General features: G+C 37.4%; 1 non-coding gene across 1 annotated transcript; it reads left to right on the top strand.

Annotated features, from left to right (window-relative positions):
• Positions 1–15,216: 15,216 nt before the first annotated feature.
• On the top strand, positions 15,217–15,323 carry LOC136321621 (U6 spliceosomal RNA). Its single transcript, XR_010728767.1, has one exon. It is a non-coding gene; the product is annotated as a U6 spliceosomal RNA (small nuclear RNA).
• Positions 15,324–16,089: the final 766 nt, after the last annotated feature.

The following is a 16,089-nucleotide window of genomic DNA, read 5'->3' as shown; positions in this document are numbered from 1 at the left end:
GGCATTGTTTCACTAGCGTCACTCACCCAAGACAATGAATGAGTGTCTTCACACCACAGGGAAACCTGGCGACATAATGGGAAGGGCTGGACTCGAGAAGTGGTTTCTGCAGTTCACAAACTGCTCTGTGGCTTTGGACAAATGACATAGCCTCTGTAGCCTTCTTATCTTCAAAAGAGTGGCTAAGGCCAGCCTTCAATATCCTTTCTAGCTCTCCTATTTTATTCAAAGAAGCAACGTTTTGGGTATCCAGTAGTGATCCGATTTGTGTACTAATCAGAGGTTTTCTTTAGTCTGCCTGAAGTATTATCATTCGAAGATGCAAAGTAGAGATAGCTCCAAAAATGGAGATTAGTATTACCATTTTCAATTACAGCAGGTGAATTTGGGACTTTTCCCTTGAATAAAGGGAATTAAAGAGCTAAGCACATGGTCCGGAAAGCTGTAAACTTGTGGGAAGATAGAGAGATTAGACTTTTTTTTTTTTTTTTTTTATCAAAGGCAAGAGAGTTGTAAGAGGAAAGTGCAAAAAATAAAAGAGAGAAAGAGATAGCACAAGGGAAGAAATGGGGGAGGAAGAAGGAAATAGAGTAAGGGCAGCCCCTCTTGGGCCCACGGGTCTTTGAAGTGACGCCAGACCACAGCAAAGGATTGTGGGATAGGAGGTCAAGAGAAAAAGTAGATGGAGACCTTTTGTTTAGAGGTTAATAGTTGTGTGTCAGAAGTGCTTCATCAGAGTAAATGCCCTGTGCGTTTTTAGATACTTTTCAGAGGAGTAAACCAATTCTGTGGAAGTTTCCCAAGGTCCTCATGAAAGAAGAATCCTATGGTTTAAAACCTAAAAAAAAGATATCCTGCAACTAGAGGCTCTTGTTTTTAATTAGAAATTAACAACAAACTACCGAAAGGATCCAGTGTTTCATATTCAAAACAAACCAGTTTTATTTTTATTTGGGGATCACAGGGGCGGGTGAGTAAAGCAGCTGATAGTGATCGCGAGAGCCTTTTCATTACTCCCCGAGATCTGGCTGTTTCTCCAAGTTCAGTGCTGTGGAACTTTGTAAATTTTGAATGAGAGAGGGATCTTTGCTCTTCGTAGGCATTCCGATTCCTAAGCTATTGCAGCCAAAGGTCAAAACCGAGGTAACTTCTCGCTTGCTTTAGCAAAACCTACTTTCTTATTCAGATAGCTGAGAAGATGATGGTGTTAGCAAAGGTTTCTATGGATGCATTAGGAAAGTTTACTGGATGTAGGAGACGTTAGTACAAATGGTATTTCCTTCAATGGGTTAGCTGAAGTGCTTCAAATCAGTTAATTCTAGGAAAATGTATAGTTTTATATATATAAATATATATACTTTACATATATGTGTATCTTAAAAAAAATAACAAAGCCAAACATTTTTCTTTATGTTTGCCAGGTTTCTTTGTGTGCAAGTGACGTGGTCAAGTGATGTGCTCTCCTCAAACTGCAGTCGTGCAGCCTCTCAGATGATTAAGAGGGCTCACAGGGAACCTCCACCTCGGACTGTGTAACTTACCAGTTTTTTAAAAGCAAAGCTGATAAAATTTATAAATTTATCACATCTCTAGCAGTTGACACTCATCCAGTTCGTTTATAAAACTCTTTGGGTCTGTACTTTGGTGAAGCCAGGCCACTGATGGCAAATCGCATGCAGAACGATCAAATCACAACTAACCTTTAAGTGTTTCCTTGAAGTTTAAGACCAGAGGATCGGAATAAAAAGTAGCAGAACCCTTGCTCTGATCTTTTTCTGACATTTCCCAAATCCACAAGGCAGAGGGCATGGTGCAGGCTGGAGAGTAAACTGTTCCATACTCCTGGCCTCACGGAGGAGCACAGGCACGCTGGTTTTTGCAGGCACAGAAAGGAATAAACACACACATTAAGCAACTAATATTTGATTTGACTGTTGGTTTATTTTTAATAAGCTTATCAAAAACACTGATTTTCAAAGAAGACTTAAGAGCACAGATGTCATAAATGATCGCATAACTGCAAAATGCTGCGATGCAAATTTTTCTGTTTGATTTTTTAAAATTCTCTTATTTTTCAGTTGCTATAAAACACTTTATTTAGCACCATCACAGGATTATGAAAACTGTCTAATCTGTGAAAAAAAGATTATTTTTCCTCTTTTTTTCATTGTTGGTCAAAATTTCAGATAGAATGCAATATTTTATATATTTATGATAACAAGCAAACTGCATGTTTCTTATAGGATAGTTAGTTGTCTTTGTATAACCAAATATTGTTTTCCAAAAAGCAGGTCAAGTAACGCTAGGCTTCATAATAGCTGTGGGTACCTTAAGCATGTCTCAAATCAATAATGACAGAGGTAGCCTGATAGCAATTTATGAACCACAGTTCCCTGGGGAAACATATTTCAAACCATAACTTCATCTAAACTGTTTATCGGCTAAGCTTGCTCAAATGTATGAAGTGTCAAAAAGTTTCTTTGACATTAGGCTTGTTATTGTCCTTTGATTTATGTACCCAAGCAAAACGTAGTAAATAAAAAGATTGTTTGGTGGTTTGGTATTTTAAGGAAATGATTAGAAACATTTGCCAATGCTATTCATTTTATATGTTTTTTTCCTTTCCAAATAAAAAAAAAATGTTCCCGTCCTGTGAATGACTTCACAGTAAAGGAACATTAAATGATAATTATAGTAAGTAGAAATGCCAATGAGTTTGCTATGAAATAGTCAGAAAACTCTGAATGAAATGTGTAATGTTTGTATAAACCATTTGCCCCTTGCCTCGAATTTTCATGCCCCGCAGTTAACAAAATGTCCCCTTTACAATCTGAGGCACCTTTATGGTGGTAAATCTGACTTATTAAAAACATGGTCATCATATCTTAGTTTTTGTGGAAATGTCCACATGGAAACTACAAAGAATTATTCTCTTGAAAAGCATTCTAAAATAACATTCTTAGGACCCTGACAGATGGCTCAGTGGTAGAGCAACTGCCTGGCGTGTAAAAGTCCTGGGTTCAATTCCCAGTCAGGGAACACAGGAGAAGCAACCATCTGCTTCTCCACCCTTCACCCTTCTCTCTTTCTCTCTCTGTCTTCCCCGAATGGTTTGAGCAATTTGCCCCGGGCACTGAGGATGGCTCCCAGGCCTCACCTCAGGTGCTGAAATAGCTCTATTCAGATCAACCGAGCAGAGGCCCAGATGGGCAGAGCATTGCCCCCTAGTGGGCTTGATAGGTGGATCTGAGTGGGGGCGCATGTGGGAGTTTGTCTCTCTGCCTCACTGCTTCCCAGCATCTCACTTAGTAAAAATTAAAAAAAAAAAAAAAGATTCTTGGGGCATACACAAATTTATTTGGTTAGGAATAAAAATACTAGTTTTCTTTTCGGTTTTTGATGGAGTGTTATTGAGGTATAAAATGTTCCAAAAGGCAAACTATAAGACAAATCCTTTAAATCATATTTCCTTGAAATGTTTTAGTTCAGAATTTTACATTTTATTTTAATTTAAGGCTTTCCATTTTTATAATTACTTGATCAATTTTTTTATATTAGGCAATTCTATAAGCAGAATATACATAAAAAAATCCTAAATATAAGATTATAAAAGTTGGCCAAATATTCTGAAAGATTGCATTATAAGTTTTTAAAAGATTAATTCAAAAATTGGTAGAAATGGAATTAACTCACAATTTGAAGGGAAACAAGGAACCTAATAGAGATGAATACATTTTAATGCAAGGGTGGCTTAAATGAGAACTATTTCTGTTTCCAACATATCTTTTTCTGAGTGGTTAACTACTAAGTTGATGGACATAAAAAAACCCACAGACACAGAAGGACAAATGAGTACACAGATATCTTATACCAGCATTGTTAACTTGTTAGAGAATCTGTTTCCTTGAAAACAGGATATGGTGAATCTGTGTATATTTAATGGAAAGTGGTCACATTTACTGGAGAATTAGGAGACAACACTCCCTAATGGAGTCAGTAATTCTGATCTGCTATCCTTCAAAGAAAGACTGTTTCCTAGGCTGGCCAATATTTCTATGGAGCAACCTATGCTTATTGATAAGTTATCGAATTCCTCTCCGGAATCAGCTGGTCAGGAAGGATACAGAAGGGAGGGAGGGGAAGGGAGAGGGAATTGTGATAGTGGTTTTGTCTGATGGCCAAGGTAGGGAGGGGCTGGAGAATTGAGAAAGGAAGAATAAGAGAGGTAAAAGATAGGAAAGCGGGGGCAGGAAGAAGGGAAAGAAATCAAACAGAAACCAAGCAAAACAAAGCAGGGAGATGCTAGCTAGATAGAAGCATCTCATTCCAGACCTCCAGGTCTTTAGAATCAGGATTTTAAACCTGCATTTCATGGGCTTCCCCAAGTCTCCAAACCCACTAAAACTGTATGCATATTATTTGAGTATGTTTATATGCGTTATTTTTTATTTTTGTGACAGAGAAAGAGAGAATCAGAGAGAGGGACAGATAGGGACAAACAGAAAGGGAGAGAGATGAGAAGCATCAATTTTTTGTTGCAGCACCTTAGTTGTTCATTGATTGCTTTCCCATATGTGCTTTGACTCAGGTGCTACAGCTGACTGAGTGACCCCTTGCTCGAGCCAGCAACCCTGGGCTCAAGCTGGTGAGCTTTGCTCAAATGAGCTTTGCTCAATGAGCTCGCGCCCAAGCTGGCGACCTCAGGGTCTCGAACCCGGGTCCTCGGCATCCCAGTCTAACGCTCTGTCCACTGCGCCACCACCTGGTCAGGCTATACGCGTTATTTTTTTGAGGGGAGGAAGTGCTTTTTACTTTGATCCAATTCTACAAGGGGTTTTAAGACTCACTAAAACTTAAGAACTACTACTTTAGTGGGATCTTACACACATAGCAAAAACATTGGTCTTTTAAGGAATTTTTGAATGCTTGGGATTGACTATAAATAGTCAAAGAATATTACTTTCTAGTATTAAAAGTGATGTAGTCTGAGACTATTTATTCTTTCAGGCCTTTAGAATACTAGCCATTTAGATAAAAATCACTAATTAACTATTTGCATTGAACTAAGCCAACATTCTTCATATTGGGTATCTTGGGAGAGTGGAGAAACAGTGTGGTATCAGAAAAGGGTTCTAATTTGGATCCTGATATTTCTGGGGCACAGAAACTATCTGGAATGCTAACTAACAGTGTGAAACTGAACAGGTAACATCTCCTTCTTCACTCGGTATCTTCCCCAACACATGAAGAAGATGATGATGACTTTAATAGGGCTCTTGTAGGGATGAACAGAAAGGCTACAGGGCTTACATTTATTGGGTGCTTTAATATCTTCTGTGCACTAAGATAAACATTTTGTATGCTTTATGCAATTTAATCTTTCCAAACATTTTATGAGATTGTTAGTTACTATGTTTGTTTTCATTTTACAGATGGGAAAGTTGAGGTGTACAAATCAAGAAATTTGCCCCAGGACATGAAAGTAATAAATAGTGGAGCTCTTATGTGAAAACAAGCCATTAGACTGAAGCGATGCACCTGGTGGGCAGCTGCTTAGCTGCTTGCTGCTAACAGTGGAAGAGCAGTACTCTCCTTCTGGGGAGTGGGTACCACTCAAACTGAGGCTCCTCCTGTTTCTCAAATATGTATTATCTTATTTCCCTTCGTGTTGAACTTTGTACTATTTTGTTCCTACTTGCTATTTTCTTCTTCCTTCCCAGATGATTTCCTTTGTTCTTCTGGTTCTGTAATTATTGGGAAGAAAAGATGACAAGATCCCGATTTGAGTTTCAGAAGAAAATGAATTTTCCAACACCTATACACAGTTGTTTCCTAGAAGCTTCTGGACAGATTGCATCTCCCCAGATACCTGGTTGTCTAACAGAATGAGAGCTCATGTGGAGAAAGTGCTACCCCCACCAACACTACATACCACCAAAAAAAAAAAAAAAAAAATCCCTGGAGATGTAACACCTTTCTCGTTTTTAGCTAAGCAACTGCACATGGACAGTTAGATAATATAAGTAGGTGTTATACTGTATTATTTGATACTTTACTTCAAAGAAAATTCAGAACTTTATCTCTTTTGGGATGTTTTCTTTTTCTTGAGGGATCTGGGTATTCGTTGATGTGTTTAATGCAAGTAAATCCTAGGACAGTACACATATAAAAATGTAAGTTCTTTCTTTGGATAAACTAGCTTTCTTTTTTGTTCTTTCTTAGTGATATAAATCAACAAGATGGCCAGCGTTGGTCTGAAGAGACTCTTATTATACAGGTTTTCGGGAGATTTAAAAAGATATTTGCCTGTTGAACTAGAGCCTTTTTTTTCCCCTCTAGGAGAAAAATGGTTTTCAGGGAGAGCAAGGACACATATGGAAGGCCTTAGCTTATCTTTAGTGCTTTATACATCCTTTTTGGACTCCACAGAAAGGCCACTGAATGGGATTAAGCCCTAGAGATAGCATGTCAGTCATCATGAAAGATGAGTAAGAGCATCCTTTAGATTTTCCTTTTGGGTTATATGTAAAGAAACAATTTACCAGCATTGATGAGTGTGATTAAAAATGAGATAGCATATAGTCCCCTCCCCCCATTGATGTACTTAAAAACAGAACAGCTATCTTCTCCCTTGAAGATTTAAAGGAAGCTCTGGGGAGGAAAAGGTGGTTTGGCAGATATCTTAAAGGAACCTTCTGTTTCTATACTTATTCTTAATTCCTCACCTCTCTGTATTGCCCTGGTTCAGTCAGTGATCTGAATAATTTTATTTTAACTAAAACTCAGATCAAGGTGCCAGCCATATTAATTAAAAAAAAGTCAAATAAATCCTTGTTTTCACTACGTGTTTAAATGGATGAATTAAGAGTGTGGTGCTTATCGGGGTGGGGAGGGGAAGGAAGGGGGTAGAGGGAGAGAAGGGGCACAAAGAAAACCAGATAGAAGGTGATGGAAGACTATATGACTTTGGGTGATGGGTATGCAACATAATCAAATGTCAAAACCACCTGGAGATGTTTTCTCTGAACATATGTACCCTGACTGATTAATGTCACCCCATTAAAATTAATAAGAAAAATAAATAAATGGATGAATTATTTCTGCTCCATACCCTTACAACCTTATTACCTAATAGGCAACTTTGGGATTTTAAAATAAAGGCCCTTTGCTTATTTCTTTGTCCATATGCAACTCTCTTCATTTCCAAGCATCACCTTTTAAGTCCAAGTAAATAATTGTTCTTCTCTATCTTCCCAAGATTTTTGGTCTTCAAGTTAGAAAATAAATGATTTTTTTTTTTTTTTTAAGAAAAGGAGTCTCAACATCACTTTACTTATCAATGAGCTACTTGTCAGAAGCAGTTGTTTTTAGTAGGTACACTAGGTCTTTCCAGTTTGAAAGGCTATATGAATAATTTTTCTCTGAGGCTCTGGAAAAGCTAGGAGTGAGGCTTTCTGCCTGACCTGTTACTCCCTCAACACCTTCTCTCGCTCTCCTCCCTCCTTCTTAGAAGCAGCGTGCAGCAATGGGCTACACAACTGGTTTTCACTGGTGCCTGGTGGAACCTTAATTCCTTCCTGTCAGCACCTCTCTGGGTCACTCTCATAGTGAGGATAAGGATTGGATAAGCAGTTGAACTTCTGGGTAGTTTTCCAAATGAAATTCAACCTCTAGACCTTTTGGGGTTTACCCAGTCTTCCTCGCTACCCTCAGATGAGTTTGGAATGAATTTTTACTTAATGGATTCTATTTGTGGGCGGGAGAGGTAATGATGGCATTGCTCAGTCTTGAGCATACCTTCAAATAAGGGAAAAGAGCAGAGCAGGAATGTGAAAATTGATGTGACCCCAAGGAAGGTGTTCCTGAGGACGTGCGGGAAGATTCTGATCGGCTGTTGAATGGAGATACTGTATCTCACGTGACAGAAGTCACCTCCTACCATTAAGCTTGTCTTTGAGTGGTGATATAAAAAATAATGGGGCTGCCGAAGAAATATGAAAGGCATGGCTTTGCAATGTAGGGAAATGAGTATGAAACATTCAGGATGAATTACTGCGAACTGATTAGCTGGGAGAAAGGCAGGAAAACATTCAACAAGAAATTTGGAGCAATAGCACCTTGACCAAGTAGGACTATGCCTCGTGCTGGTTTGTTGCAAGGAATTTTCTTTGGGGAAAATCCTACTTCATTATATGGCTTGTAATTGTGGCTCTGGACTACACACAATATAAAAATGGAGAGAAAACTACTTTAAAATTAAGATATCTTAAAATTCCCATGTTAGCACAACTACTTTATATTGAAATAAATGATTTTATTTTTATTTTTTCCAGCTTACTGTTTTTATACCAGGGCCAACACCATGGTGAAGCCAGTGTGGAGCCCATGGCATGGTTCTACCTCATACCATATGCTTTATTTAATAAACAGGTAGGCCCCGATATGTGTGCAAACATACTGTACCTCCATGTATTTATTATGTAATGTTGTAAATAATGAAGAGAACACATTAAAATTGGGCAGTAATATTCCTTTGGACTAAGTTTATTCTTTGAGGATGAAACTTGTTGCCCATAACAGAAAAATGTTTTCCCCCACCTCTCCTTTAACAACAAACAATTATGTAGAAACAGACCTCATTTAATCATTGAAGTTACCAAGGTGTATAAAATAAAATCTTAGCGTCAAGAAGGTTATGGCCTCATCCAGAATACAGGACAGATAAGAGGGTATGAGATCTTGCTATGTGTGGCAACATCAGCTAAGTGCCCAATGTGTGATACTGATGAGTGGAGCTCTAGGAAGAACAGGAGGTTTTAAGGGTAATTGGTGGAGTTTGAACCACGGCCGGAACAGAGGGTAGATCTATGAGTAGGGTAGGGGGGTGTATTATTCAGGCAGTGGGGTAGATTTTGTTTTTCTTTGCAGTTATTAATCCCTTTTCTACTCTCTGATAGGATTATATGCTCTTGCTAGTTGCCGTGTGATTTGTAATGCCTACTTGCAAAGTAAGTTTATTTTCTTGGCTCATCAATGTTGGGCTTGCACATGTTACTTGTTTGGCCAATGAAATAGTCATTCCTGACACATGCCACATCAGAGCAGAAGATTTAAAGGTCACTGTGTGCTTCGCTTCTGTTCCCACCGGAACTGCAACGGATCCCAGATGGCAGCTGTTTCTTGGGCGTGGGTCCCAGAATGATGCAACCCACAGAGTGGAGCAAGGCCCTGGAGCAGGGCCGAAGCTCATTAAAAGTCTATATGTAATGTAAATGGGAAATAAATATTTGTTGTTGTAATTCATTGAGATTTGGGTTCTTTTGTGTTTTGTTTTGATTGCCACTCAGTGTAGCTCAGTAAGGGAAGGGAACACGACCTGAGAAATGTGTGGAGACAAAGAACTACCCATGTAGGGTCAGTAAAAAATTAATTTTAATGGGGTGATATTGATAAACCAGGGTACATATGTTCAGAGAAAACATCTCTAGGTTATTTTGACATTTGATTATGCTGCATTCTCATCACCCAAAGTCCAATTGTCTTCTGTCACCTTCTAACTGGTTTTCTTTGTGCCCCTCCCCTCCCCCAGTCCCCTCCCTCTCTCCCCCCCTTCACCCCCACACTCTTGTCCATGTCTCTGAGTCTCATTTTTATGACTTTGATCTCCTCAAGGGATTTGTATAGGAGTAAAATAATAATACAGAAAGACATTGGGCCGTGTTATGGAGGCCACGGATAGCAGGAGAAGCACACTGACCACTGAAGATTCTTAGAGCAAGAGCAAAGGCACAAAGGGAGAACTGTAGGGACATTTGTCCAACAACAGTGTTAGGATGAAGTAGAAATGGAGAAGAAACCAGTTAGATGCAGCATATTCTTTTATTTTTTTCCCCTTAAAATCACTTAATTTAGAGCCTTTATTTTACAAATACAGCCCAGAAAGATAAAGTAAGTTACTAAGCCACTTTGTACCAACATAGAAGTGGACGCTTTTGATAGTTATTTTTATGTCTCACTGATTAAAACATACCTTACCACCTCCCATAGCTCATGACCAGATATATTATAATCAGAGAATAAACAAATATGCACACACACATATATGTATATATATAAAATTTTAACAAAAATCTGTTTGAATGTCATCCTGTTTAGATACTACTTAAATTTTTTTATTAAATTCATTGGGATGACATTGGTTAATAAAATTATATAGGTTTCACATGTTCAGTTCTGTAATAGACGATCTGTATATTGCATTGTGTGTTCACCGCCCAAGGTCAAGCCTCCTTCTGTTGCCATTTATCCCCGCCTTTACCCTCTTCTACCAGAAGCAGTATGTTCTTAAGTATGCATTTAAAAATGTTTCTGAAGAAAAATGATTATTTTGTTGTAAGAGGATGGAATTCATTATTTCCACAGATAAAAATGCAAAGAAAATTTAATGGGCAAACAAGGTAAAAAAAAGAAAAAGAAGGTAACACAAATGCTTTCTTAGGCCAGCGAAACAGAACAACTTGCATGATCCTTTTCAAGCTGGCACCTCATAAAACTATGCTAACCACTGGAGGCTGAAGCCTTCAAGGCCTTCACAATTCAAGGTTGTTCCTTCTCCTTGTACATCGGTTCCAACTGACAGGCGATCTTTTCTTTTGTCTGCAAATTCATTGCTAATGCTCAGCTCATTGTAGTACTGATCCTGTGAAACCATGAAGTGGAAGAGAAGCGTTCAACCACAGCAAGCGCGTAGGCTTGTCTTTATCATACTTAAGCAGGTCAATTTTTAAAAACGTATTTGACGAACTACCTTGCAGTTTTCTAGAAGATGTGTCATTTGACACAGAAGCATGCAAACAACAACACAGAGCCCAGAAGGTCGTCTAAATATTACAATCCTCACCTGCGTCCAGTGATTTTGTTCCCTTTCTAATTCCTCACTAGAGTCTTCTTGATTTCAGTGAGATATTTTTTACTCACCCTGAACATAGCATTTACAGTAAATCTCATAACACCCACATGTTGCTGTCATTCTGGATGTCTCCTGCTTTGTAAATGACACGCTTTAATGAATTGGGAGTATCTGTGCATATGGCATTTACCTAAAAAGGGAAAATCATTTTAAATAGCGACAGTGACAGAAATTCCATTTAGTTTACTCTGGAGGAAATGAGAAACTTGAATTGTAGGTGTGGAGTCATACAATCTTTCAGACTGATAAAAGCAGGGTTTGGGGGATGGTTGGAACCGTATGGAATTGCTTCAACCAAAATTATTTTTGTGGGCACATATCCGAACTCACGATTATGTTTTGATAAGAAAAATCCCTTTCTCCACGAGTTGTCAGGTCCCACTCATTGGCCCCTCACCCCCAATTCTGGAACCTCTGTCAGGCTGTTATGTGGCTCTCAGTTCTGGGTGATATGTTTTCAATTTGAGTCAACTCGATGAGAGAAAAATTACTAAAAAGTAGGAATGAGCTGCGAGGTGAATAGGGTTTTCCTATCAAAGTGGAGGTATTTTAAAAAGCATTTATTATTTCAAACTAAAACATTTATAGAAAGCCATGAGTGTGAAGTGTATGGTTACCAGTTGTGGCTTGCCGTATTGAAAAATTCAAGTTCATAGGAAATATTTACTGAGGCTCTGGCTAGCAAGTAGTTTGTACATGGGGATAATTTTGCCCAGAAAGCATATCAGTTTAAAACAATAATTTACTAATATTTAGTGACATAGTAGTAACAGGCAATTAGGGTTCATAAATGTTGCTATGATTGAGACATCATTTGGGGTCTTCAATGAAAACAATTCTGTTATTAACAGAACAGAACTTTAATGCCATATGTCTATGTCTTACACATGATATGACTGTCAGAAGTGAGAAAATCACCCCTCCATTTTCAATATTTTATAGACTGTGATATAATATGGCTATTTTTTTCTGGGTTGAAAATGATGAATGTCGTTTTTGTCACATTTGTTTTACAGTAAAGAAGTATTTAGCTTACAAGTGAAAAACGTCTGGCTTTGACTGTGGATTAAAGAAATGTTGTATAGCTAAGTTTACTTTCTTAAGAAAGGTCAATTTTGTGTGGCATTCTCTGAAAATTTGTTTGGAATGTCTAAAATTCCCTTGTCATGTGAATTCTGGAGATCTGAAGGAAATATATTTAATCATCTTGGGTGAGAACATTCTTTATTGTATGAGTTCTTTCTAAGCTTACAGGGCTTTTTCTCACTCAATTATATGTCATGGAGTTCATTTTACAACAATACATATGGTGTATTTTTGAAAAAGAAAAGCAGGCTGAAAATATTATTTATAGTGTATGAATTATGTGTGTGCATGTGTGTAAAAAGAAAGATGTTTTCATGGTTGTTAATAGTTAACTCTGGGTGGTGGGTTTTGGGTTATTATTGTCTTTGTATAGTTGTTTAGAGCTCTTGATATTCTTTTGTTATTACAAAATGTGCCACTCATTTGAAATAGTACATATGTACAGTTTAGAGAATAATAATATAATAAATACCCACTCTTTAGCTAAAAAATAGAACATTATTTTATTGTAGAAGCCAAGCCTTCCTTCTGCCCCTGCCTCTTTCATGGATGCAATTACTTGCCTGAATTTTGTGCTAACCATTTATTTGCTCTTTTATATGGCTTACCTACCTATGAATGTATCCATAAGCCATATATGGTTTTATTTTGATTGTTCTGAACTTGAAGGAAATGGAATTATGCTGGATATATTCTTCTGTGACTTTGCTCATTTTGTTTTTGAGATTCCTCCATGTTGATGTGTACAATTAATTTTTTTCTTTGTGAATGGATAATATCCTTTCAGCACAAAAAAAATCAATGAGGTTATAGTTATTTTGATCAAAGATTTAAATGTTAGACTTGAAACTATAAAAATCCTAGAAGAAAACATAAGCAGTAAAATCTCAGACATTTCTCATAGCAATATTTTTTTCTGCTATATCGTCTTGAGTAAGGGAAACAAAAGAAAATGAGATTACATCAAACTAAAAAGTTTTGCACAATAAAAGAAACCAACAAACTGAAAAGTCAACCTACTAAATGAGAGAACATATTCACCAATGATATATCTGATAAGGGATCAGTATCCAAAATTTAAGAATTTACAAAACTCAACACCAAAAGAACAAATAATGCAATTAAAAAGTGGGATAATGACTTCTAAAAAGAGGACACATAGAAGGCGAACAGATATAAGAAAAGATGCTCAACATCACTTATTCATTTATCAGAAAGATGCACATTAAAACCACAATGAGATATCACTTCACACCGGTCAGAATGGCTATCATCAATAAATCAATGAACAACAAGTATTGGTGAGGATGTGGAGGAAAGGGTACCCTTGTGTATAATGTTGGTGGGAATGCAGATTGGTGCAGCCACTATGGAAAGCAATATGGAGTTACCTCAAAAAAATAAAAATGGAACTGCCTATGACCCAGTAATTCCACTTCTGGGACTATATTCAAAGAAACCCAAAACACTAATTCAAAAGAATATGTGCACCCCTATGTTCTTCACAACATTATTTACCATAGCCAAGATTTGGAAGCAGCTGAAATGTCCATCAGTAGATGAGCAGATAGAAAAGCTGTGGTAATTTACTCATGCAATACTACTCAGCTGTAAGAAAAGAAGGAAATCTTACCTTTGAAATGGCATGATATACATGGAGAGTATTATGGTAAGTGAAATAAGCCAGTCAGAGAAAGATAAGTATCATATAATTTCACTTATATGTGGAATCTAATGAACAAAATATCAATAAATAAACAAAATAAAAAGAGACTTATAGATCTATTGTACAGACAGAGAGCTGTCACAAGGGAAGGAGGTTGGAGGCTGGGTAAAAAAGGTGAAAGGATTAAACAAAGAGAAAACCTTATAGATACAGTATGGTGATTACCGAGGGAAAGGGGACAGGAGAATTAGAAGAGGTAAAGGGGGATAAATAGTGAGGGAAGGAGACTTGACTTTGGGTAGTGAATGCACATAAAATAAACAGATGATGTATTATAGAATTGTGCACTTGAAACCTATATAATTTCACCCCAATAAATTCAATAAAAATTTTTTTAAAAAGAAAAGGAAAACCTCATCTTTACTTTTAAAAATACATATGCTGAAGGAGTGCTGAGATAACCATGCTTTTGTGAATTAAAAATTTTTTCAGTTCTTATATGTTCACATGTGGATGGTGTTGACAGCTGCCTACAGCATGTGATTTTAGGGATCAGCGGCCGTACACCATAACAGAGAAATACCTCCCTTTCCTGTTTCTGCCAAGCAGCCTCTGTGTCTGAAATTTAATCATTAGCTAGTCTTGCCTTATGACTTTAGGAACTATCTCTCAAAAGGAAAGCTGTGTCATTTACCATGAATTAGTTTTGCCAGTGATCAGCTTTAATACTTGGAAAGCAATGAGCATTTCTCCAGGGGCAGAGAAAAGGGACAATTCTAGACCTTGAGAAGTTTGAGAACAGGTGTCAGTGGGATGATTAAATGAAGGGCTTCCGGCATCCCAAAGGCAACTGAGGACAGAGTAAGGAGGCCATACCAGGTGTGTGAGAGAAGTATAATAGAAAGGAGGTGGGAAGGCAAATTGTCTTTGCTTAATATAATGTTGCCCTTAAGTAGTGATGAGCACTTTTTGAGTACCTAGTATATAGGTTTTATCCCAGGTATTCTCATTTCAAAGTCTAAGACCCACTCTCTGTTTTTAAAGAACTCCCAGTCTAATGGAAAAATCAGACATATTAACAACCTTTGTACAGTGTCCCAGGAGGTAGAGTGCAGAAGAAAGAGTGAGTGACTGCCTGGGGGTCTTCAACCGTTGGCTGTGCTGCACTAATACTTAAAGGAGGATGAGTCTGGTGAACTAGGAGGCCATTCTTACTCAAGAGAAGGATGTTTACAGAGGCAAGGGAGCACAATGCCAGGGAACTGCTACTACCCATGGCTGGAGTAGATCCTACACCACTAAAGTGATGGTTCTAAAGTCTGACCGTGTCATCCACCTATTTAAAACCATTCTATGCTTTTCTGGAGCTAAATCCTGCATGGCACATAGTGTCGTGTGCCTTGGCCTCAGTTCACCTCTCCTACCATGCTTTTCACATCATTTTCCTTAAGTGACTCTCTGAATCACACTTTCCTCATTTACAAAAATAGAATTTGTGATCCATTCAGCAGCACATATACTGAAATTGGAATGATATATAGAAGATTAGCATGGTCCCTGCACAAGGATGACACACAAATTCTTGAAACATTTTATATATTTATTAACAAGTACAAATTGGCAGTCACAAAACAGTCATGGGGATGTTAAGTACAGCATAGGGAATATAGTCAATAATACTGTGATAACTACACACAGTGCCAGGTGGGTATGTGAAATATTGGGGAGGACACGTTGTAAAGTATATGATTGTCTAACCACTATGCTGAGCAACTAAAACCAATACAAACTATCTTGAAAGTAAACTGGAATTAAAAAAAATGTTAAAAACAAAAATAGAGAACTATATCAGGTTACCTAAACTTAATTCCCTGCATCCTTCATAGATAGCTTAATGACAATTACCAAAGCTTGCTATCTGGTGAATGAATATTTCATTTCAGAAAGGGAACATTTCTCTTCATTACTCCAGTTGAGTTATAGAGTTTCAGAAACATTCAGGTTCTGGTGAATGTGAATGACCTTTCCACAAAGGCCCAAATGTAGAAGTCTATGAGAGTACCCATTAATCACTTATTGTATCTTTGAGTACCTACTGAGAGCAAGATACTATATGACTGTTATGTCATGTTATGAAGCTAGAGGAAAATAATTTAGCTTTGCTTATACAGTACACCATAGTATATACTTTCATTTATGTTTATCTTAAATTGTATGACTACCGTGTTTCAGAGCCACCTATTTAGAGGCCACATATGAAGTACAGTTTTATTCTACTTTGCTCTTTTTTCTTCTGTTTCGATAAAGCACAAACATAGTACAAGAATCTTACTAAAGCAAATTAATATATCAGTTTTTAAAAATGTTA

The sequence above is a fragment of the Saccopteryx bilineata genome, chromosome 1 (genome assembly GCF_036850765.1).
Source record: "Saccopteryx bilineata isolate mSacBil1 chromosome 1, mSacBil1_pri_phased_curated, whole genome shotgun sequence".
NCBI lineage: Eukaryota > Metazoa > Chordata > Mammalia > Chiroptera > Emballonuridae > Saccopteryx > Saccopteryx bilineata.
The sequence above is the reverse complement of the archived record's forward strand: the minus strand, read 5'-3'. Positions and strand labels throughout refer to the sequence as shown.